The sequence below is a fragment of the Lissotriton vulgaris genome, chromosome 3_1 (genome assembly GCF_964263255.1).
Source record: "Lissotriton vulgaris chromosome 3_1, aLisVul1.2, whole genome shotgun sequence".
Taxonomy (NCBI): Eukaryota; Metazoa; Chordata; class Amphibia; order Caudata; family Salamandridae; genus Lissotriton; species Lissotriton vulgaris.
The window spans coordinates 1,495,926,659-1,495,952,892 of NC_141689.1; positions in this window are offsets into that span (position 1 = coordinate 1,495,926,659).

A 26,234-nucleotide genomic window follows, 5' to 3' on the forward strand; every position below is an offset into this window, starting at 1 on the left:
ATTGTAAATTTTTGTCTAATGTATGTCTAAGTATGAAGAAATTAATGTACCAATGTATATAAAAAAAAAAAATCCACCTACGGCTTGTAATAAAAAAATAAAATAAATAAATAAAACATTTTGTACCACATAAAGAGAATAAGCTATGTGCCAGCTGTAATCATCCTCTTTTACCTTCCTAAATATGACAATAAAGGAGAACTATGAACACTGACATCTACTCCAGTGCCCTGTTCACCTCTGCAAAAAATATATTGTGGCAGTTATGAACTGGCCTGCTCCTCCTCTTCAGAATAAGGGTCTGCTTATGAGTATGGCGTTCCTGGGACCTCCATACCAGTGGATTGAGGTCTGACCCCCGCCATAGCATTGGGTCTCCAACCTGATTATGATGGTGGCGGTGAGACAGCCAGAAGACCGCTGCCTCAACCAGGATCAAGGATAAAGGATTCCAGAGCGGCTGTGAGAGGGGCTGAAAAAGGTGGCGGTGCTGATCCTTGTAAGCAGATTACGACCTGCATTTCAACCGCCCATTTCATGGCAGAGACCTCATTATGAAAAAGATGGTGGAAAGGCAGGCAATGGAGCCCAAACAGGGCCCCCGAGAGAATATGGCCATAGGGGGACACATGTTGCGCCCCCCCCCAGAATTGCACTGTCATGGGTGCACCCAACATGGCTGCGACATTACTGCTAGCTGCAATCCTCAGCCGAAGCCTACTGCCAGAGTGGGGTTGCCGCCGTGGCCCCACCAGCCTAGATAACAAATTGATATGTTAGGCTGGAAGACTGCCAAATACTTAATCAGGCCCTAACTCTGCAGGCAGGGAGGATCAGGGCAGTTATTGGCTTCCCTAGTACTGTCTGGGGACTGTAGTTTCAGTCATTCAGTCATGAGTACTGATTAGCTGCACAAGCTACGTTTTATATATTCTACTGTTTGTTTCAGTTTCAATCTAGACATTAGTTGTCTGATGTTGGCAGAACATTTTTAGCTTGCACACTGAATCAGCCTATTTTCCTTTTTAGCGGTCTCTGAAAAGTCGAGCACCATGACATGCTCGAGATAGTTAACATCTCACCAAAGGATTAAAGGTGGGATCTTTCTGTTGACAGTCCAGAGCAGGAGCGTGGGTGTAAATCAACCTGTCTGATCACATAGCAAGATAATAGGTAATTAGGCAAGGAATACATACCAGAGGCAGGCAAAATGATTGGTGAGATTTGGTGCTCCTGTCAGATTGCCTCGTTCTCAGGTCCTCGAAAGCACCATGCTCCAACCACTTACGGGAAATATAGTGTCCCGACTGTGACCATGGAAGCCACCCTGCCAGTTTCTTCCGCCAGGTCCGCGCTGAATCAACCCAATTTGAGTTCGGGGAAAACCAGCCAATCGACTTGCTGACTTGATTGTGGGTGCAGGGATTCGTGACACTGCTGCAAAGCCCAAATATGGCCTCAAATTGTGGTTTTACCATATCTTGAGATCAGGTTCAGATGCATTAGCAGACAGAATCTAGTCCACACTGGTATGAAGATCAATAAACCACTGCTGGAAATCTATATTTCTGTTACACAACTTCTCTGTACTTTCCTTAGGCCAATATTTGTTGCGTGGACCATTCAAATTGAAGATATAAACAAAACCAATGGCAGCGAGGGAACTAATTACAGGCGCACTGGCCATTCAAATCGAAGCTTGCTTTAGTTTCTTACTCTGATAGAAGAGTCCCTAGTCAAAATGTTGTTTTCTCTTCAAAGCTGACACAAACTATCAGAACTGTTTACTTTAAAGATTAATGCCACCTGATGCCATTAAGCAAAATGCCTGTTAGTGGCCATATTTTCTCTTCGCTTAGCAAAGAAAGTCAGAATGGGTCAAGAAGACACTGTGATGTACTGTACACATCACAAAGATCTCTCACAGCCCCCTAAAATGGGGATCCTACACTAACCACACCAAATGAAGCCAGTCACGCACTTACTGGGCCCGATTCACAGAACTAACTTAAGACAAAATCCTAAACTTACTACCATTTTGGTATTCACAGAAGGCACTTACTCATTTTGGTATTCACAGAAGGCACTTACTCATTTCAGTATTCCCAGAAGTTAGGAGTCCTAACTTCAGGACTCCTAAATGCCTTCTGTGAATACCGAAAGTCTTAAAGTTAGGATTTTTCTCAGTTTAGGAGTAGTAAAGTTAGGACTTCTAACTTCTGTAAATACCGAAATGAGTAAGTGCTTTCTGTGAATACTAAAATGGTAGTAAGTTTAGGATTTTGTCTTAAATTAGTTCGGTGAATCGGGCCCACTGTGCATAATGTAAGAGGCCCTGGCTTCGCACCATAAATTATAAGAAGAGTACTTGCTTGTGCTCCCTGGCCCATGCCTGGAATGTGACCTGGCATTACATTCTGCATAAACAGAGCTAAACATCAAACAAGTAGCCACTGCTGGAGGCAACCACAAATGAATACGTACTAGCAGCACATGCCTTCAGGTTGAGAGCTCAGAAGTCAAAAAGTCATTAGATCCCTCATTCAGCGCTCAGCCTGAAATCACCTGAAACCACCTTAAATCATTTTAAATGTAAGAAAGGGTTCAAATGCTGTATATTCGAATTACCGTTCATTTAACTGCTCAGATTTACATAATTTAACCACATTCTGGTGTATCTAGCTGCCTTTGCTTATTTTGAAATCTGTGTCACTTGCAATATTAATCTACAGAATGCACTGACACAACCTGAACTGGGCCTTGCCTGTTATTTCAAAGGCAAAACAAATGAGTAACAGTGTAAGAAAAGTGCCCGTCAAACAGATTGTAAATCTATTTATTTTTACTGAAGTAATGCGAATGTACTTGTTTCAATGTAATGTTTTTTGCATGGCAGTCACAAACAATAAAAACGAAAAGAAAAGGCAACATGAACACAAATAATGCTGAAAATAATTATAGGGAAGGAAACTTTCCGAATATTTGTATTATTTTTCCACAAACACTCAAAACAAATGCATATAAAACATGCTCTTAAACATCCATTTCCTTACCTAATTGCGTTAAAAAAAATAATAAAACTTGTCAAAAGTAAGTGTCATGTTTCTCTAGGTAACCCACGAGTATCTCAAGGTATAAAAGAGACCAATTTGAGAAAGTGAGGTTAAGGAGAATATCTCCACTTTAATTTAGAAACACAGGGGCATATGTACAAGCCCCTATCGCCACCACAACCTCACTTTTACGGATGTTGTGGTGGCGATAGGGGCCACGCCTTATGTACAAGGCAGCGTTAAGCCACTCAACATGGCTTAACTCTACCTTGTACATAAGGCCCCCTTTCACGCTATGGTTAGCGTGAAAGGGGTGGGCAGTGGATGTTACTGTGGGCTTTCCACCGCAACACCCATTGTATTTGATGCTGCCCCCTATGTACAAGGGTGGCGTACATAGGAGGCGGTGCCAAAATTAGGACCAGGAAAACCCTGGTCTTAAGTTGGCAAAATAAATAGAAATGCATTATTTCTCCTCTTTTTTGCTTTTTCCATGTGTGTTGCCTTGTGCAGAACACATGGAAAAAGCAAAATCCCATGGTTTGTCTATGTACATAAACAAACCTTTAAAAAAATGCCTTTTGTCACTTTCATGTGTGCTGCTTTAAGCAGCACACATGAACATGGCAGAATGGCATTTTAGGATTGTTTATGTGCAGGCAGGGTCACCTTCCTGCATATAAACAATCCTCCCCTGCACACAGACACGCTTGCACTCTGGTGCAAGGGTGCCTCCGTTGGCGCTAAGTTGCTAAACTTTCAAAACGGTTTCAAAACGCATTCACACAGTCTCACTGAAGTGCCAACCGGCATTTTGGCATTGGGACAGCGAGTGTTGATTGTGCAAGGTTAAGTGGCAAGCCAGAAACCTACATGCCGTTGTGCACACTCCACTTGGGATATAAGTTGTTGAACACATTTTGAAACCAGGCGACATATTGAATAGGAGAAGCACTACATCATCCAGCAGGCCAGAGGAATGGCCATGCCCACTGAGGAGGGGAAGGAATCATTGAAATAGTGGTGCGAAAAATGCCAGTTTCATTTCTGTGGTGTCCGTAATACTTTGAAGAAGTGCCCTCCACGCACAAAACAGGTCAGTAAAGGACTATCATGGTGCTACGATGTTCGTGGCTGTGCTTGTCCTCGCTCAATAAATGGTGACAAAATAAAAACCTACCTGGTGTTGGTCCTCTCTATGTAAGCAAAACCTTTGGTGTTTGATGTCTAGCTGCCTGTCTGAGCCGCGAAAGTGACCCTGCTGCATTCACGCAGTCTCGCTGAAGTGCCAACCGGCATTATGGAATTGGGACAGGGAGTGTTGATTGGGCAATGTTGAGTGGCGAGCCAGGAACCTACATGCTGTTGTGCACACCCCACTTGGGATATAAGTTGTTGAACACGTTTTGAAACCGGGAGACTCACTGAAGTAAGAGAAGCACTACATCATCCAGCAGGCCAGATGAATGGCCACGCCCACTGAGGCGGGAAATGAATCGTAGAAATAGTGGTGTTAAAAATGCTGGTTTAATGTCTGTGGTGTCCAGAATCCTTTGAAGAAGTGCTCTCCACGCACAAAATCACGGCAGGAAAGGACTATCATGGTGCTATGATGTTCGTGGCTGTGTTTGCACTCGCTCAATAAATGGTGACAAAATGAAAACTTACCTGGTGTTGGTCCTCTCTCAGCAGGCAAAACTTTTGGTGTTTGATGTCTAGTGGCCCGCCTGAGCCTCGAGAGTGACCCTGCTGCATTCACGCAGTCGCGCTGAAGTGCCAACCGGCATTTTGGAATTGGGACAGGGATTGTTGATTGTGCAGTGTTAAGTGGCAAGCCAGAAACCCACATGGTGTTGTGCACACCCCACTTGGGATATAAGTTGTTGAGCACGTTTTGAAACAGGGCGACTCACTGGAGTAAGAGAAGCACTACATTATGCAGCAGTCCAGAGGAATGGCCACACCCACTGAGGTGGAGAAGGAATCGTTGAAATAGTGGTGCAAAATATGGCGGTTTAATTTCTGTGGTGTCCGGAATCCTTTGAAGAAGTGCTCTCCACGCACAAAACGCACCAGGAAAGGACTATCAGGGTGCTACTATGTTCGTGGCTGTGCTTGTCCTCGCTCAATAAATGGTGACAAAATAAAAACCTACCTGGTGTTGGTCCTCTCTCAGCAGGCAAAACATTTGGTGTTTGATGTCTAGCTGCCTGCCTGAGCCGGGAAAGTGACCCTGGTGCATTCATGCAGTTTCGCTGAAGTGCCAACCGGCATTTTGGAATTGGGACTGGGAGTGTTGATTGTGCAAGGTTAAGTGGCAAGCCAGAAACCTACATGCTGTTGTGCACACCCCACTTGGGATATAAGTTGTTGAACACGTTTTGAAACCGGGCGACTCACTAAAGTAAGAGAAGAACTACATGATCCAGAAGGCCAGAGGAATGGCCACGCCTGCTGAGGCCGGGAAGGAATCTTTGAAATAGTGATGCGAAAAATACCGGTTTAATTTCTGTGGTGTCGGGAATCCTTTGAAGAAGTGCTCTTCACGCACAAAACAGGTCAGGAAAGGACTATCATGGTGCTACGATGTTCGTGGCCGTACTTGCCCTCGCTCAATAAATGGTGACAAAATGAAAACCTAACTGGTGTTGGTCCTGTTTCAGCAGGCAAAACTTTTGATGTGTCATTTCTAGAGGCCCCCCCTGAGCTGCGAGAGTGACCCTGCTGCGTCCACACAGTCTTGCTGAAGTGCCAACCGGCATTTTGACATTGGAACAGGGAGTGTTGGTTGTGCGAGGATAAGTGGCAAGCAAGAAACCTACATGTTTTTGTGCACACCCCACTTGGGATATAAGTTGTTGAACGCATTTTGAAACCAGGCGACTCACTGAAGTAAGAGAAGCACTACATCATCCAGCAGGTGAGAGGAATGGCCACGCCCACTGAGGCGGCGAAGGAATCGTTGGAATAGTGGTGCGAAAAATGCCGGTTTAATTTCTGTGGTGTCCGCAATCCTTTGAAGAAGTGCTCTACACGCACAAAACGTGTAAGGAAAGGACTATCATGGTGCTACGATATTCGTGGCTGTGCTTGCTCTCTCTCAATAAATGGTGACAAAATCAAAACCTACCTGGTGTTGGTCCTCTCTCAGCAGGCAAAACTTTTGGTGTTTGATGTCTAGCGGCCCGCCTGAGCGGCGCGTGAATCTGCTGCGTTCACGCATTCGCGGTGAAGTGCCAACCGGCATTTTGGATTTGGGACAGGGAGTGTTGATTGTGCAAGGTTAAGTGGCAAGCCAGAAACCTACATGCTGTTGTGCACACCCCACTTGGGATATAAGTTGTTGAACACGTTTTGAAACCGGGCGACTCACTGCAGTAAGAGAAGCACTACATCATCCAGCAGGCCAGAGGAATGGCCACGCTCACTGAAGCGGGGAAGGAATCATTAAAATAGTGGTGCGATAAATGCCAGTTTCATTTCTGTGGTGTCTGGAATCCTTTGAAGAAGTGCTCTCCACGCACAAAACAAGTCAGGAAAGTACTATCATGGTGCTACGATATTCGTGGCTGTGCTTGCTCTCGCTCAATAAATGGTGACAAAATGAAAACCTACCTGGTGTTGGTCCTCTCTCAGCAGGCAAAACTTTTGGTGTTTGATGTCACGCAGTCTCGCTGAAGTGCCAACCAGCATTTTGGCATTGGGACAGGGACTGTTGATTGTGCAAGGTTAAGTGGCAAGCCAGAAACCTACATGGTGTTGTGTACACCCCACTTGGGATAAAAGTTGTTGAGCACGTTTTGAAACCGGGTGACTCACTGAAGTAAGAGAAGCACTACATCATCCAGCAGACCAGAGGAATGGCCACACCCACTGAGGCGGAGAAGGAATAGTTGAAATAGTGGTGACAAATATTGGCGGTTTAATTTCTGTGTTGTCCGGAATCCTTTGAAGAAGTGCTCTCCGTGCACGAAACGCGTAAGGAAAAGACTATCCTGGTGCTAACAATGTTCGTGGCTGTGCTTGCCCTTGCTCAATAAATGGTGACAAAAGGAAAACCTACCTGGTGTTGGTCCTCTCTCAGCAGGCAAAACTTTTGGTGTTTGATGTCCAGTGGCCCCGCCTGAGCCACGATTGACCCTGCTGCGTTCACGCAGTTGTGCTGAAGTGCCAACTGGCATTTTGGCATAGGGAGTGTTGATTGTGCGAGGTTAAGTGGCAATCCAGAAACCTACATCCTGTTGTGCACACCCCACTTGGGATATAAGTTGTTGAACACGTTTTGAAACCGGGCGACTCACTGTAGTAAGAGAAGCACTACATCATCCAGCAGGCCAGAGGAATGGCCACGCCCACTGAGGCGGGGAAGAAATCGTTGAAATAGTGGTGCGATAGATGCCAGTTTCATTTCTGTGGTGTCCGGAATCCTTTGAAGAAGTGCTCTCCACGTACAAAACAAGTCAGGAAAGTACTATCATGGTGCTACGATATTCGTGGCTGTGCTTGCTCTCGCTCAATAAATGGTGACTAAATGAAAACCTACCTGGTGTTGGTCCTCTCTCAGCAGGCAAAACTTTTGGTGTTTGATGTCACGCAGTCTCGCTGAAGTGCCAACCGGCATTTTGGCATTGGGACAGGGACTGTTGATTGTGTGAAGTTAAGTGGCACATATAGGCACATGATATCTGGCCATATCTATGTGAAATGTAACTGTAATTGTGACTTAGAGATGGGATCATCTCTTGAAAAGCCATGGATAGCTATGTTTGAATTTGATTGTAATATTTTCCTGAATATCGTTATGAGTTGAAATTGATTAATTGTAAACTTTTGGGACTCATGAATTTTAGAATTTTGATTTTGATTTTGATTTGCAAATATGAAAAAAGAGAATAGGCTTTCTATAAGGTTGTAAAATAAATAGCAGGGAAAGGACGAATGCCGATCCACAGCAAGATTATAACATTGGTCCCAGGGCATTGTTAGGAGATTTGCTGATACACGGTAAATGACACCTGATTTTGACATATTATAAATTGTGTAATAATAAAAAAAAGTGGCCGACATTTGTACTGTAAATTGTACTCAGCGCGCACGCACACGTCGCAAGTGCGTTTTGACGTTACGCGGCGCATCAGCGCTTCCGTGTGACATCATCTACATTTGTACGACCCCCGTACGCGCACCTCCGAAAGTTTTATAATGTTAAAAACTATATATTTATGTATTTTTTGAAAGTTTTAAAGGTAGACATTATCTGGGATATTCAAGAAAAAATTTTTTGTTACCTTTTAAGAACCGTATATTACTTTTTAAATTACGAACATCGCGATCGAACGTCCAGCGTACACGCACCGTAAGAGCATCGTAAGCGTAACGTAAGAGCTCCGTAAACGCACCGTAAGAGAACGTACAGTCATGTGACATTAAAAGAAGAGATTTCATTGGTTCATAATACATCCAAGTGCAATTGTTGAAGGACCCCTCCCATTTTGTTCATTCTACTTTGACTTTCAGACAAGCAGGATCTTTTCTTTGAAGGTGAACTGTGGTGCAACTGTTCCATTTCTTATCATGACTGCTCGGTCTTCATCTCCATCGGATCACTCTTCAGATGAAAACACTTATCTTCCAGAGCCTCCTAAGAAGAAAAAGAAAGAGGCTTTCATTTGGAAATTTTTCACTTTTCCAGAGGGGGAGAAGAAAGCAAATGCTCCAAAGGTCACTTGTAATATCTGCCAAGTGATACTGTCCCGTGGTGACCCAAACAAAAAATATTCTTTTGGAACTGCAAGCATGGATCGGCATGGAAAAAACTTGCATCCGAATAACTATGCAAGAGAAGCCACACGCAGCCGACAAGATGATGAACCACCTGCAGTAGTGAGCACCTCCACTGCCTCACCTTCAGGAACCACTTCTACTCATGAGATTGTTCCCAATTTAATTTTGTTGAAATCAAGTTCCTATGCAAACACTGCAATGAACTGCTTTGCTATGGGGAACAGTCAGTGGACCTCATTGTAAGGAGGCAGGAACACCACCAATGCCCAAAAAAGTATTTTTTTTTTCATTGTTTTATAGAGGTCCACAGTTTTTTGTTTGGAGAAGTTCTATTTTTCTAGTTTTTGTTTAGAAAAAAAAGAAGAAAAGAAAAAATGTGTTCAAAAAACTACAAACAAAATACAAAATAACAAAGAAAGAAAATCAGTTCTTTTTAGAACTACCTCTGCTGGTCAAAAAAAGGACTATATTTCTATGTTTATCTGTAAAAGTTTGTCAGAAAGAATGTGTAGTTCATAAATGAATGAATGAATGTGAAAGTGCAAAACTATAAGGATGTGCTACAGCATAAATCTACAGGGTGTTTACTTATAGTATACTGTAGTACCTCCGAAGCACTTGAATGTAACATATGTATATAAATATGTTACAAATCTATACTTCAATTTGCACTATTGGTGAAAGTGCGTGGATGAATTTGTATGTAATAAGGGCGTTTTTACAACCCCCTTGTGTATCTTTTACACAACCGTTGCATTACATTTGTCATGCAGCGTCGCTGCAAAAGATGTACCATGATATATGCTATTTACAATCTGACGTAATTGGAAGGTGCGTCACATTTTGTCTATGTCGGTGGTACATGTAGACAAACAATTTTGACACTCATGTTCCCATTTATAAGAAAGGCCAAAAAGGGTTTCAATATCTATACCTTAACCATTAGCACATGTGAAGCAATTAATTTTACGTTTTTCACCCCTTATTCCAGCTCATTTAGAGGTGTTTTGCTCTATCATCCCCCTTGCTCCCGCTCAGCATTTCTATCTTCTCTGAGCCACCTTTTAGAGCCTATAGCAGGAGAAAACAACTTCATCATTATAGGTGATTTTAATTTTCATCTGGACTTGGATCAAGACCCAGATACTATTACTCTTCTTACTGAGATGGAGGCAGTTGGACTGACTCAACTGGTCCACTCCCCTACGCATTCTGCAGGGCATACGTTAGACGGAATTTTTTCTAACCTTAAATCTCTTTTCGTAGATAAAACACTCCCTCTTACGTGGACTGACCACGCAGCCGTATGTTTCAATATTTGCCCCCCCAGCCCCCCTCCCATCACACTTTCTAATACTAACACTTTTAAATCTTGGAAAAGTATCAATCTTGATGACTTTACCCAAAAACTGCACTTGATGCAGGACATTAATATTTCCAACCCTGAATTAGCTGCCACCTCTCACACCCACTGCCTTCAGAGCGCACTTGAATCTACAGTTCCCATCAAAAAAAGATCGGCCAACAGACCATCCAATTCAGCCCCTTGGTTCAATGAGACCCTTAGGCTCGAAAAACAAAACTGCAGACGACAAGAGCGTAAGAGGCGTAGAAATTACGACCCGACGGAAAAAATCTGCTATGAAGAGAAATGGAATAAATACAAACAAATGATCATCTGTCAGAAAAGTATTTTTTATAATAATCAAATTGAGTCAGCACAACACTCGGCCAGACAACTTTTCCAGGTTGTCTCACATCTTACAGGACAGGACAAAACTACTAACAAAGAGGCATCCCAATTTATGTGTGATGCCCTATCCACCTATTTCCAAGATAAAGTATGCAACATTTATTCAAAATTCAATAAGCATGCCAATGACATCACAAATTCCAAGACTCCTTCAGTTTCCATCACGAACAATGTACCAATATTTTCTTTTGATCGTGTGTCACCTGAATTAGTTCACAAACTCATGATGTCCATCAATTCAGGCTCACCCGATGACCCTTGCCCTCCTGCTATACTTAAAATGGCCCCCGATATCATCTGCCACACTCTTACTGATATTTACAATGCTATGTTTACTTCTGGGATCTTTCCATCCATATGGAAAAAAACAGTAGTCAAACCACTTCTTAAAAAAAACACTCTTGATCCTTCCAATGTCACCAGCTACAGGCCAATAGCCTGTCTTCCGTTCCCAGCAAAGATCATTGAAAAAATCATGAACATCCAAATCTCCGAATTCATAGACAATAACAACTGTCTTGATGAGTCACAGTTCGGGTTCAGAAAGGCTCATGGCACGGAGACTGCTTTAATAAAAGCATCTGATGAAATCAGAATGATCTTGGACGGAGGAGGTACGGCGGTGCTCATAATGCTCGACCTCTCCGCGGCTTTCGAAACGGTCGATCATACCATCCTGATCGACTGTGTCAGAGGAACCGGAATTTCCAGGACCGCCATCACCCTTCTCTCCTCCTTCCTGGCCAATCGGGAACAAACTGTGACCATGGGTGCTTTCTCATCCTCCCCTTTTGCTCTTCCATGTGGCGTTCCCCAGGGATCCTCGCTAAGTCCAAATTTTTTTAACATGTATGTGGCGGACTTGGCGAGGATCATCAAAGATCATCGTCTTGCAGTTACATCTTATGCTGACGATACTCAGATTGTCCTTGCCATCAACAACAATGGTCTGGAAGTAGCTAACAACTTCAAACTGGGAATGCATGCCATCAGCAATTGGATGAGTAAAAATTGCCTAAAGCTTAACTCGGACAAAACCGAGGTCATGGTTTTTGGCAAACTCACCCCCACTTGGTCCCCCATTTGGTGGCCTCAAGAACTTGGACCTCCACCTGTTCCAGTTAATAAAGTTAGGAACTTGGGAGTGATTTTTGACGAAAAACTCTCCTGTATACATCATGCTAACGCTATAGTTTCCGCTTCCTTTTTTACGTTAAAAATGATTAGGAAATTGCTCCCTTATCTTCCTTTAAATACCATAAAAACCTTGATTTCCACTCTGCTCATGTCCCGAGTCGACTATTGCAATGCTCTACTGCTCAACGCACAAGAACAGGTCTTAAACAAACTTCAGCTGGTACAGAATGCAGCTGCCAGACTTGTCACCTCAACACCTAAATTTAGACCCATCTCAAATATCATTCGTAAACTCCACTGGCTTCCTGTGAGGCAGAGAATTAAATTTAAAGCCTTGTGCTTAGCTTTCAAGACCCTCCATGAAAAAGGCCCGCTTTTCCTAAAACATTCTCTCTGTCCTTATAGAAGGACGCACTCCCAGATCCTCTAAGGCATATCTCCTGGAGATAGCCAAAACAAAGAAAGCAACATGGGGAGACAGATCTTTCTCGATTGCCACTTCCAAGTTGTGGAACGCTCTTCCCAATCACCTTAAAACTAGTCCAACTTTAACTCTTTTCCGAAAACAGCTAAAAACCTGGCTATTCAATCAATAGACATGCATGTTACCCACAAATACAGCTACACTGTGATCTTCTGTCAAGCGCCGAGACACCTCCGGGTATTCGTGCGCTCTACAAGTTTTATAAATAAACAAATAAATAAAATCTTCCAATACACCAAGCATAAACATAAAAAATTTCTGACAATCTTGCTGTATATTTTGCATAAATTGAGTAGTTGGGTGCCGCTCACATTCCTGACTACTGCCAACAAAGGAGCTCTCTGCTGATTCCGAACGAAGGGCGTCTGCTGTGCGAACTTTGCCCAGCTGTGTCCAGACTTCATCGAGGTCGCGCCGCTGGTGGGAGCTCTTCCGTGGTCGACGGAGTGCCTACCAGCTCCCAGCGAGCGCTTGACCCCATCACCATTGGCTGCCTGCACCGGGGGACTGCGAGGACCAGAAGCCTTTGCTTCTTCCAGCTGGTGCCTCTTCCCCCGGCGGTAACGCCCCCTATCTGCCGCCTTTTTACTTTTCGCGACACCCGCTCCGCGGGTGCCGCTCACATACCTGACTACTGCCAACAAAGGAGCTCTCTGCTGATTCCGAACGAAGGGCGTCTGCTGTGCGAACTTTGCCCAGCTGTGTCCAGACTTCATCGAGGTCGCGCCGCTGGTGGGAGCTCTTCCGTGGTCGACGGAGTGCCTACCAGCTCCCAGCGCGCGCTTGACCCCATCACCATTGGCTGCCTGCACCGGGGGACTGCGAGGACCAGAAGCCTTTGCTTCTTCCAGCTGGTGCCTCTTCCCCCGGCGGTAACGCCCCCGTGCACAAACCTCCCCTTAAATTGAACCGCATCACACGCAACGCGGGACGCGCGCGAGGAGAAGCGCGAGGCGAAGCCCGGGCCAAGGGCGGGCCCGTTTCAGCCCGTTCCAGACTGTGAGAGACTGGACTGGGCCACGGTATTTGTGTTTCTTCTACCCATTTGTAGACTTGTTCTGATAAAAACTGTGGGGTCTTACAGCCTAGTCAACAGTCAACAGTGAGACCTGTCTGTTTTTGCCCTATCATTTTTGTGTAGTCTGAGACGCATAGCGCCCGATCATGAGTAGAGCCACTAGAAGTAAAAAGACAGATAAAACTACTGACTTAACTGGACCCATTGACTTATTTTTAAACAAGGCCAATGCAGTTATCGATAATACCATCCAATTGATAGATCGACGGGTGTCACATGAACTGGAGATTGCCAGAAAAAGATCGTCAATGGGCCCCTTGGCTTTAGCACAAACTCCAAATCACAAGGGTCCGATCATTCCCCTGTTGAATCAAGCAAGTGCACTAGTTCACACAGTTCCAAATACTGTGGACCTGTCAGCAACACAATTGTCATTAGGATCTGATTCTGTGGAGGACCTGGAAAAAACACCGGACTTACAACTCCTACATAATCAAGACATGGCATTAGAACCTAACTCCACGGGGGAAAGGGAGGGTGCCATACCTAAGAGGTTAAGCAAGGGGTTGATTATACAGGAGATCACATCGGCTCCACCTAACTGTGTGAACCCTTGCAACCTGAATAAGAATAGTAATAATATTGTAGTGCTGCAAACCCCACCACCCACCAATAGAGTGGTCCCTAACATGCCCCCACAGAACACTGCGCCACTGGGGAACTTAGATGCACTAGGTGCAGTAGGTGGTATACACAAACCATGCACCACATGTGTGACACTACATGACTTTCTTACAAATAGCATGGGGGAATTGTTAAAATACCATCTGAAACCCTTGGAAAAAAGTATAAGGATAATTGAAAAACAACTTGCTAAATTAAATACTCCTGCATTTACTCAGAAGTCATTGAGCGCCCTAGATACGGGGGAGGGGAAAACCAAACAGCCAAGTAAACCGGCTAAACCGGCTCAACCACTTACCTTACCAGCTGCGTGTCCAAAGCCCCGTGTACAAGATAAAGAAGTAAACACCCAGACTACTAAAAGTGTCAGACCAAACTCACAAAATACCCCTAAACCCCTAATTGCAGAGGGGAAGGGCCAATCCGATATCACCAGCGATAATCCGCAACCCACCCCAGCCCTTGTGGCTTTAAATACTCAGCTAGCCAATCTAAAGGAGACTTCACACAAATCACAAAAAACCCAGTCCCTCCAATCTCAGGGAAAACAGAGGACGGGCACTAGGTTCAGGCGGCCGTTTCATCTTCCACCTGAGGCTACCCCGTACACTGTCGTCCTAACAGGGGTGTCAGAACTGCCAGATGGCTCGGATGAGCCCCCGTGGTCACTAAGGAACAAAGTTCTGCAATGGCTAAGTCAAAACAGACCTATACAGCCATCGCATCATAGCAGAATAAATTCAGTCAGAAGAGTGTTTTGGATTGGGGACACGAAAAAAAGCTTACAGGGTGACTGTGTTATAGTCAATTGTGACGATCCTGCCATGGTTGACTATATCTCTTCTTGGCCAGCGCTCGAAAGAAGGGGGGGGTGGACGTACAGCGTCTTTCCTTCTTCTATCCACCGTTAAATATTCCCAATTATGGGAATACAACCGGCTGGGATGAAGTCCAAGACTGGCCTTGGACGCAGGTGGGGTACACCAATAGAAGTAGAAACAGGAACAGCAATAATCACTGGAACAGAGGCTGGGATTCTCGCCCCTGGTACCATAGCAGAGGTAACCCAAATCCTGATTATTGGGGGGGGGTTCCCACAAGGAATAGATACGACTGCTTAGACATGGTCGATTGACCAATAAAGGTCACTACAGGGGTATCAGAAATCCCAGCCCCCCAACTCAAGATCCATGATGTCTCTCCCCAGGTAGAAAACACTAATCCCGTGATGACAGAGATTACATCAGATCATGACATGGGTGGTGGAATTTTTTTAGGCCAGCATCTAATAGAAAAATCTAGTAAGCCATTGAAGGAGAGCGGACTTGAGTCCACAACCGAAACCACCAGCATGCATTCACATCTGAGCACAGTAGACAAGATTAAGACTCAAATCGATAATGAGATTGGAGCCCTGCCCGCGGGCATTGTCCCACTAACTAGTCAGGAAGAATCCAGTCCAACCAATGAGGGGAAATGTTCGTTAAAAATAACATCATGGAATATTGCTGGGCTGGCTAAAAAAGTGCGGGACCAGTTATTCCTAACTTTTATGGAAAGGCAGGACATAATCTGCCTACAGGAGTGCTGGGACTTAGATGAGACCCACATCGAGGGTTTTAGCACTTTTTATGTTCCCTCGATTCAGGGCAACCGAGGTGGAGGCTCTGGGGGACTGTGTATTTTCACTTCTAACCTCTGTAATATAGAACAGAGTATGCATGAGGCAAGCGGACCAAAAGCAGGCGCAGGGAGCTTATTACAAGGCCTGTTTATTAAATCAAATGGGCGCTCCTTTTTCCTGATCAACCTTTATAACAACGCGCCAAAAGTTGAGGTTAAAACCTTAATAGCGGAACTGGACTCACTGTTAAAGAGAGGTGGGCAGGCGGCAGACTGCTTACTTATAGCAGGGGATTTTAATTGTCACCTATGCCCCTATAGTCAAACAAAAAACGGTGGCATTTTTGACTTAAAAGGGGATCCTACTACGCACTTTGAACACTCCATAGGGGGCAACCTGTTAAATCAACTCATGCATGAGTGGGATTTGGCCTTTGCAAATGAACTTTGTCAGCCACCCGTAGCGTTTCAGACAACTTTTTTGGGCCATGGGGCAGGCACTGTAATTGACTTTATTTTAGTCTCTAACAGAAATCAAGGCTGGGTGGGGGGTTTTGATACGGAGGATCTAGCAATAAGCGACCATTTTCCTATCAGCACCTCCCTTAGTCTAGGGAAATCGGGGACCCAAAAAATAAGTACTATGAATATACTGCATGGTCGTTCAGTGGCGCTGGCCAGAAAAAATGGCTACGCCATTAAATGGGCAAAAATTGAACCCACAAACTTTCTGAAAGACCTGGTACAGAAAGAATCTAGACAATTTGCCACCTGTTTGGAACCAAGTACCAACCCCGAGCTAATAATACAGGCGTATGAAGGGATTAAAGCCACAATAAACGCCCAGTTAACTAAAAAATTAAAGGTAGGGGAAGACACGAGATTACATGGCTGGTTCAATCGAGCCTGTACTAAAGCACACAAAGTCCTTTTACAGGCCTTAAAGACCGTCCCTAGGGATAGCGGCCGAGTTAAGGAGGCTAGACAAGCTTACAAGCAGACCCTCCTAACCAGAAAGAAAGAACTCAAAAACGCAGCCTGGGAAGCCCTGATAAAGGCAAGCGCCCTAAGGGACAACACGTCGTTCTGGAAAGAAATTAATGCCCCCTTCTTTTTGGATAGGAAGGCAGACTCCCTGGAAATAGGCATATCAGAAGATGTTTGGGTCAATTATTTTACCTCCCTCTATAAGAAAGAATCACTTGCTTTGATCCCACAAGATGAGATGGATGCGGGGCAAAGGGTTCCTCTACCATTTCAGGGAAATTTCCCACTAAAAGTAATGTTTACCCCTGTAGACGTGGAACAAGCGATTTGCCAGAGCGCTAGTTTAAAGGCCCCGGGACCTGATGGAGTCCCCATTGATTTGTTTAAAGGGAACGTAGATCTTTGGGCCCCCTTACTAGCAAATGTATTGAATGCTTACACTAAACTAGGTTTTCCCAATACATGGAATGAAGCAATAGTCATCCCAATATTTAAAAAAGGGGACAGACAAGACCCAAAATGTTACCGCCCCATCTCCCTGTTAGATAACCTAATGAAAGTAGCAGGCAGGGTGTTGCTAACCAAATTACAAACCTGGTCCAAGAGCAATGGGATACTTTCAAAATTCCAATATGGTTTTAAGTCGGGTTTGGGAACCATAGAGCAGGGTCTAAACCTGTCCCTCATAATGAACAAATACATTGGAACAAAAAAAGGGAACCTGTTCCTAACATTCGTTGATTTAACTTCGGCGTTTGATTGTTTGGATCATGGAATGCTGTGGAAAACCCTGACCACAATGGGGATAGATAAAAATATCTTAAGTTTTATCCAGGAGTTGTATAGAGATGCAGGCGCTACGGTGAGATTTGGCAAAAATGGCGAGCAAACTAAAAAATTTCCCATAGCAAAGGGTGTTCGCCAAGGCTGCATACTTGCGCCATTTTTATTTAACCTGTATATCAACGAGGTAGCAGCTTTCTTGAATGATCTGGAGGTGGACTACCCCAAGATAAATGGTCTCGCAGTCCCACTATTGTTATACGCTGATGATGCGGTGATCATGGCCCGCACTCAGCGGGGACTCCAAAAGGCACTAATGGGCTTTGCAACCTTCATGAGCTCTAGAGGCCTAAAAATAAACGTGGGGAAAACTTTCACGATGTCATGTACCACCAGTAAAAAAGTTCCTGACTGCAAAACCTTTGTTAATGATTCAAAGATAGCAATGTCTAAAACTTTTTCTTATTTGGGTATTATTTTTAACAATAGGGGGACATGGTCCACAGCGATTACCTCCCGGAACTTGGCCTTTGCCCGCTCAATAGGGGCAGTTAAGCAATTTGCTAAAAAACTCGGCGGGAAACCGGTAGACACACTACTTAAGATTTATGCAGCAAAATGTGTGTCTACAGCTGTCTATGGGGCGGGGATCTGGGGACTTGCAGATAGCTCTCAAATCCAAAGGGTGGAGAATGCTTTCCTGAGGTATCTTTTAGGAGTCCCGCGTTCCACATCTACTACCATATGCCATAATGAACTTGACAGATCCCATATTAGTGATCTGATAAAGATAGCCCCAGTCATGCTGTGGTACAAGATTTGGACATGCGAGGACACGACCTTCAATAGGGAAGTAATTTATGATTGCCTGCAGCAAGCTAAAGGCGCTAAACAGCCATGGCTGGCCTATGTTAAAACATTTTTGAATTCCATCGGCCAACCAGAATTCTTTTCAAACCCAACCTCATGTGCCCAAATGTCAAAAAAATGTATTAAAAGAGACATGCCTTGGTCTATTGGAGGAGAGGAGATATTATCTAGATGGGAATAAGTCTACCATCATAGCCCATCGCCAGATCCTCCATGATCATGGCCTTCATCCTTATCTGGCGCCAAATTTTTCATGTTATCACAGAATGCTATTAGCACGATTGAGGACGGATTCCTTTTTCAGGCTAATAACGTTCCCTGTTCCAAATGATTGGTCTGGGAAATTGATAAAATGCCCGTGTGATGGAGTAGCCACCCAGTCTAATATACATTGTATCCTTTTCTGCAAGTATTATCAGTGGGGGAGGAAAAAACACCTGTTACCACTATTAAAGCTGTGGGGTTTGAGAAGCTGTAAAACTGCCCTCCATAGATTGTACTTGCTCCAAGATGAGCTTACTATTGTAGTGGTGATAAAATTTTTGTCGTTCATTATAAAATGTAGAGGAACCATGAGAAGCGATTAGAAGGCTGAGGGTTTGCACATAATACATAAATATGTTATATTTACCTCAACCGTTTTACCAACCCAATGAATTCATTTTTGTACCAAACGTATTTTATGAAAAGATTTTATGGCTTTTTAGATTAATTGATTGACAAGTGTAACGAAGTGTATTTGTTGCAGTGATTTCCTTTTAATACCCAAGTGTTTAATGTCGTGTTTTTGACTGTATTTTGTAGTGTTTGCTTTTATGGTGTTTGCTAAATACCGAATAAAGCTATCTTTGAATTGAATTGAATTGAGTAGAACCAGAACATATGTCCAAAAGATTTCGAATATCAGAAACACTTTGTATTTTAGTTCTATCACTACTACATTTCTCATAAATAGAATATAACTATAAAGAGAATCTTTTCACCCGATTTTCAGCAATTTGCTGTTGCAAACTTTGAAGAAGAAAAACAACATTGACAACTACATTAGCATAGCAGTTGACACCACAACTATTTTCAAACCGATATCCAACATTTTCTTCAACACTATCCTTTTTCTTTTTGCTTGCAGGCGCAACTTCATCTTCTTTTTTTCCTTCCTCTACAGTTTCACTACAGATATTCTCTAATCTTCTTTTTCTACCTACCACACGCTTCTCAAACACTGGATATTGACCTAAATTGGGAGCATATTCTCTTCTTAATCTATTATACTCTTTCACACAATTTGCATCTGCACTAACCTTTGTCTTATCAAAATCAATTAAATACAATCCAGATAAAGTTCTCACTCGGGACAAAGCAACATATGCCATACCCTCTTTAAACACGGTACTTCCAATATTCACTAAAGCACTATCTACACTTAACCTTGAGATTTATGAATGGTCACCGCATATGCCAAACAAATAGGAAACTGATTTCTGCTTACATTCAAATCTTTTACAAGCAAAAAAAGAGCTGGACAACGACTAAGTTGTTGTACTTCAGCAATTTCATCAAATTTGATTTTCAAAAATTCAATCCCATCTCTATTTACATAATTAACCAAATCAACAATTTTACCCATTGTTCCATTTACTAAACCTTTTTCCACATTCAAATTACGTCATAAAATTACCCTACAGTTTTTACATACATATAAATTCTTTTCTAACCGAGCAGTTTTACTTATCCATTTCTCTAAAGAATCTAATTTCCTCTTCAATTTTTCAGTCAAAATAATAGTGATCCTTTCATGTTCTATTTTATCAATAGCTTCCAATTTTATAATTTGTTCACTTTCCAATTTTAACATTTCTTCATTGAATATAGAACATTCACGTAGTGTTGGCATTAAACAGATTACAGAGTTGTTTTCTGAAATTTTCATATATATTTTCTCAGGAAAAATGTTTTTATTTGGAAACAAATTGGGAAGTAATCGTCTCTGTAAAGTTTGTTTGCCATATTCTGTCAGTTTCCAATCCTTATATCTTGAAGAATTTTTCCATAATCTGCATCATTTGCCTGACGCATATTTGTAATAAGTTCCTTATATTGAAAATATGACCAAATGTTAACATTTCTAATACTCCCCAAAGACTTTTTGGTATCTTCATGTGTCAGTGTTTCAAACACAGGTTGTCCTTTTACTGGAGTAATTTGTAGTAGATCTCCAAAAACTGTGACATGTTTTCCCCCACATAATACGTCATACTCTGTTTTAAGAACTTGCTGCATTCTTAAATGCACAAACGCAAGCATTAAGTTTGATACCATGCTTACCTCATCAATAATGAGAACTTTCATTTTCTTCAAGACTCTTGAAACTTCAAAACAAGCTTTTCCAGATAGCTTGTGGTATTCCATTTTGTTTTCATGCTCTACTGGTAGCATTAATAAACGATGTAAAGTAATTCCTTTAATATTGTGTGCCGCCAACCCAGTTGGAGCAGCGACAACACAAGACAAATACGAGTCAGTTGTTTTGTGTAGATAAGTTGAAATTACTTTAATTAAAATACTTTTTCCTGTTCCAGCTTGTCTACTCACGTACAATTGGATAGGTTCAAATGATGAGCAAGAGCACTCTTTCTTTTCATGAAGTAATCCATGGTTAATCTGTTCTTTCACTTGTCATATATTTCTTTCTGCTCAACATTTAGTTGTTCTTCCAAACTTTCTTAGTTTTTTACATCTTCTAGAGCTTGATACATTGCTGTTTTCACCTCTTCCATAGCAGTTGCTGCTTCATTTTGAATAATTGGTTCTCCTAATGGATCCTGACTTAATGAAGCAAAAGTTTGACTATCCTGAGAACTGTCTCTAGCAATCTCAGCTGCAATTGTAGCTTCTTGCTCAATTTCATAATTCAACATCTTCACATAATTAGCAAAAACAGGATATTCTATTGTGTCTTTAGTAGCATTGAAGGGATCATTATAGCTCTCGAAACCTCCAAGTATTTCTAATTCTGAACGCCGTGGCTTGAAAAGTTGCAAAACAGCTAAATAGTAAAATTCCCTTTTGTCAGGTGTTTCGCAACTCAGTCTACGATGATTAATCAAATGTCCTTTTCTTTATTTCACCAGACATCCTTCAGGACCAATCATGGCATATATACTATTATTGATGTTTTCTGTAATATTCCGTTTAAAAATATAGTTTTGCAACACTTCATACAGACAAATGTTCTCAAGATGATGAGTCGATTTGTATAATATGTATCCAACATATTTGTTTTCACAATATCTGTACTATCTGGCTCCTTTTCAGCTAAATATTAAATTTCTTGTAATGATTTAAGTACTCGGTTTCGTGTTGCAGAAAGACCCAGACTCACCCAAATGATTCTTCTAGATTTGGAGTAAAGACTTGCAGATGATAAGCGATCCGAACATTTATACGCTCCAATTTCTCGATGAGATAACATCTTCAAACTGTAAGTATATAATTTCCTACTTAGACTCTTCTCGTGAGAAATCTCTTCCCACATTTCCTTCAATTCTGTCTTTTCTGATATGTAAGATGTTACATATCGAGCAACAGCTATGGAATTGTCCGCAACGTATTGAATATCCATGTTAGCAATCCACATGGTCAAAATGACTGGGTTGTAATAATTTATATATTTTGACTCTTCATTTCTTCTTAAGTTGTAAGTATTTTTTGGAGACTTTCTTCTGATACTATGTCGCAGAGATGACATAAAATTGTTCACTCTTCCTTTCAATATTACAGGAAGTGGGAATCCAAAACGACATTTGGTATAGAATTTATCCTTTGATTTGTACTTTCGTCGACAGTATTTGCCACAATGATGACTTTGAAATCGTAAGACTTTTCCTCTTAAGTCCTTATCTTTTGAACTTTTCGGTATATCACATGTTGCATATTCTTCAATGAAAGACAATACACTGTCATCTGAGTCTGTTCCAAATTTGGGAGCATCTTTAATCCATATTAACATATGTATGTGAGGAGCACCTCTTGCTTGATACTCCTTTCTCCAAAAGAAATCCAAAACCTCTCCAAGAGGTGGATTTTTTTTATTGGTGATAAAAGACATCATAGCTTCAAATCTATGATTGAAATACCTGCATACATTAACTGGATGCAAAGAACACAATTCTCCAGGTGTCTTGTATTCAATATTTACTATATTTGCATTTGCTTCTCGAAGAAATTGAAGTAAATCATCCCAAGCATATTCAGCACAGCTTAGAGTAAGAAACCATGTAGGAGTTCCTAAGTTCCTTAGCATACATTTAAGTTCTCCATGACGACGGTACCAGTACTCATTAGTACCACGCTGACATGCCATGAGATTAATCAGATGAGATTCCAAAACATTATCTTTCAAGTGTACTTTATCCATAAATTCCTTTGCTGAAACATTTTGCAGATGTACACCTGTTTTCAAGATATGATTTACTGCATAAGAAAGTCCAGACAAGTCACTCTCAAATAACAGATGAAACAAATATGGAATACATTGTCGAAATCTTGGATCTTCAGCGTACAATCTTGATGTCGGGTATTCAGATGCAGGAATCTGCACAGGTCGGTCATCATATCATCCGCCTTTTCCTGTTGGAAACAACTGATGAAAGCAGCGAGCTTCCAAGATTTTTTCCATACACTAATAGGATTTCCCTTTGCTTCTTTCATTTGGAACAACTCTATAGTATCCCCATCACTTCTTTAGAATGAAGTTGATGAACACTATAATGTTCGTAGATTTCTTCTGTTCTGGACACATCTACTTTTTCAAATTGTCCAGATGGCAAGTCACTATCTTCTTCTACAGTTATTTCTTCTTCTCTCAGAAACACATTTTCATAATATTGATTGTTGTTTATCAGATACAATGTTGCCTTTTCAACTTTCCTAACATCCACTAATTCCTGCCAGATTTTCTTACTCTTAGTAGCAACACCATTAACTAAAATAACTAAAGGTTCATCTTCTACATTTTCTACACCAATTGTTTCAACATTTTTCTATAAATCTAGAGGCAAATATACAACTCTTCCCTTTAACCCTCTCTGTAAATCTGAAGGAGCAATTTTCCTGTCTTAGGCTCCATACGAACAATAGCTTGAAATGGATGAACACATTGAATAAGAATACACTCATAAGTATTTAAATCCATCAATTCACAAGGAATATTTACCAACTCAAGATTATTATGCACAGCTCTAGCAGGCATTTTATTCTCATCTAATTTATTATAATAATATTTACAAATACGCTGATCAGAACCCAAATCAAAACAATTCTCTACCAACAAATAAGTTGCAAAATCCTTCCACTTATTATTATTTTCTTTTTCACTTTTTTCATACAGATCAACAGTCCTAGTCTGATTAATATAATGAGTACGTCAACAACAGATACAAGAATAATTTGGCCTTTCACCAGAAATTACCTCAAACTTAGTAATTTCTTGCTCAAATTTTTCTGTACTACAATGCTGTACATTCTCTTCTACATTTCCATCTATTAACGGATCAATTTCTGCACAGTGTTCTTGAGGACCAAAATAACTAACCTCAATTTCATCACAAACCTTAATTACATCTGATACAGATCCAGGCAAAAGAGCACTGTTCAACTTTTTTAAAATTAATGCTGGACTCTTTGCATAATAAAACCTTCGCACTAATTTCCTCATTTGAGTATGATGAACTGCTAACATCCTGAAATGGTGAAAAACACTTCGACACATTTTTTTAGAAAGACAAGCTAAAGAATGTCCTTGCAATCCAGTAATTTGTCTCACTCTGCAAGGGTCTAATCCTTGCAACATCTTAATTTTTTGTTTAACACTGTTCTTAGTATAGTTACGGAAGAAATTGCGTAAAAAATCAATAGACTCCTGCCGTACACTACAAATACTACTGCAATTCCAAGTGTACACTGGAGCTTTAGGACATCTCCCTAAAATGTCATCAGCTAACAACTGTTCCTCATTTCTAGGAACAATTTTCTCTTTCTCAATAGATCAACCATTTCTAACCTCATAAGCACGACCACTAGTGTCAACTGCATGCAACAAATCATTACTCTGAAGATAACTTTCTTCATTAAAAAAAGGCTCAGAACTTGAACTATGGGCCCCATTAGGATGGCGGGCGGGCCCACCCTTGCAGAAAACGGGACCGCCCGCCTTAAGGGCGGGGATCCCGATGTCTGCATTAGGATGTGCCCGCCACAGTGGCCGGCACATCCCGCATTTTTAGCATTGTGGCGGGCGGTGCTCACTGCACCGCCTGCCACAATGTTAAAAATGAATGCACGCATTTGCATAAACAAAGTGTTTATGCAAATGCTGGGGGGTACCACAGGTACCCTCGTGTGCACCCCCCACCCCTCCTTCACTCTGGGGGCCCGAAGACCGCATGCCTTTCCGTGGCGGCATTGCCGCCACGGAAAGGCATCAGATTTGGCTCATACTAATATGGCTGGCGGTGTCTATTAGACACCGCCACCATATTAATCCTTTTCCGCAAGGCGACCAGGGCGGAAAAGCGGCGGACGGTCTTTTCGAACCGCCACTGTCCCCCCCGCCATACTAATATGGTGGGGGCATTCGGAAGTGGATGTCGGGCAGATTGCCCCCGCCAGGCCGGCAGTGGCTACCGCCAGCCTGGCGGGGGCAATCGGGCCGACATCGTAATGGGCCCCTATGTTTCCATTCACCCTGAAAAACCTCTGAAAAGTTACTTTTGTTAATTAATCTTTCCCACTTACTTTTGGCCTTCGTTAAATGGATTGTCTTATCTAATGATCAAATTCTATTGATTACTAAAATAAAAGGTCTTTTTTTAAATTAAAAACCTTTCTGAACTACATTTTCAATATATTTCTTTTTTTTGTAAAAAGCTCTTTTTCTTTTACAATTCTTTACAATCTTAGTCAAATTCAATACAACTCAATTATAGTACATCTTCTTCCTTATCTCCGTGTATACATTTTTCCTCCTTGTATTACACTCATTTTTTTCAGAGCATAATATGACGGGTCTTGTCTTTTCACTTGCTTGCAGAAACACTGATTTTTTTTTCTTTGTACACACTACTGTTACTGTTTACCAATCTTTGTAGAAAAATTTTAGTTTTCTTAACAGGACATTTTTGTGTCTTCTTTATACATTTTTCTTGAGGTAAATCTTGTAGATGACTTCTCTTTGGTTGATTTGTCTTCTTAGTCTTACTAGGCATGATGATTTTTTTAGTATTGATGAAAAAAACCTAGTATAAAAAAATATATCACTTTTGAAAAATAAATGTATAAAACACACTATTATATTACTCTTAAGAAGAGAGCAGAGATTAGACTCCAGTAAAACGTTTAAGAGACAGAACACAGCCCATGTATATGAGCACTACATTACAGTGCAGAAACCTGACTCATTATCAAAATACATTTCCAATATGCAGCATTAGTTTTTTTTGCCAGCATTACATCCAAAAATTGAGACACAATACAAGAAGAAAGAGGCCCAAGGTGCTTGTAAATCTGCCCAAGAGTGTATGCAGCACTCTCTCTATATTGAGTGGGGCATTGCTAAGAGGACGTATTATGAAACAGAGAGAATTAAGAGGGCACAGGAGGGAGTATAAAAAGAAGGGGGAACATTAGGGGACAGGAAAGACCATGACAACAGAGGGAGACTAAGAACACAGTATGCAGTTTGAAAACAAACAGCACTATCAAGAAAGACAAGTGAAAATAAGGAAAGAGTGGAAATATCAGAAAAGAGAGGACAGTATAAGCAGAGAGAGGTAGGCTGTGAGGAGAGACAGGGGAGATTATAGAAAAAGGTGCAAATATAAATCTTTCATTAACACAGACACTCTGGTGACGATTCCGATCCGGTAGGGTTAAATGTCCGTACGACTCGTACCCGTAAATTTTTACGTACGACTCGTACTCCCAGGGTACGAACCGGTAAGTACGATCCGGCATTGTAAATCTCTGTGCGACTCGTACCCGTACATGTTTACGTACGAC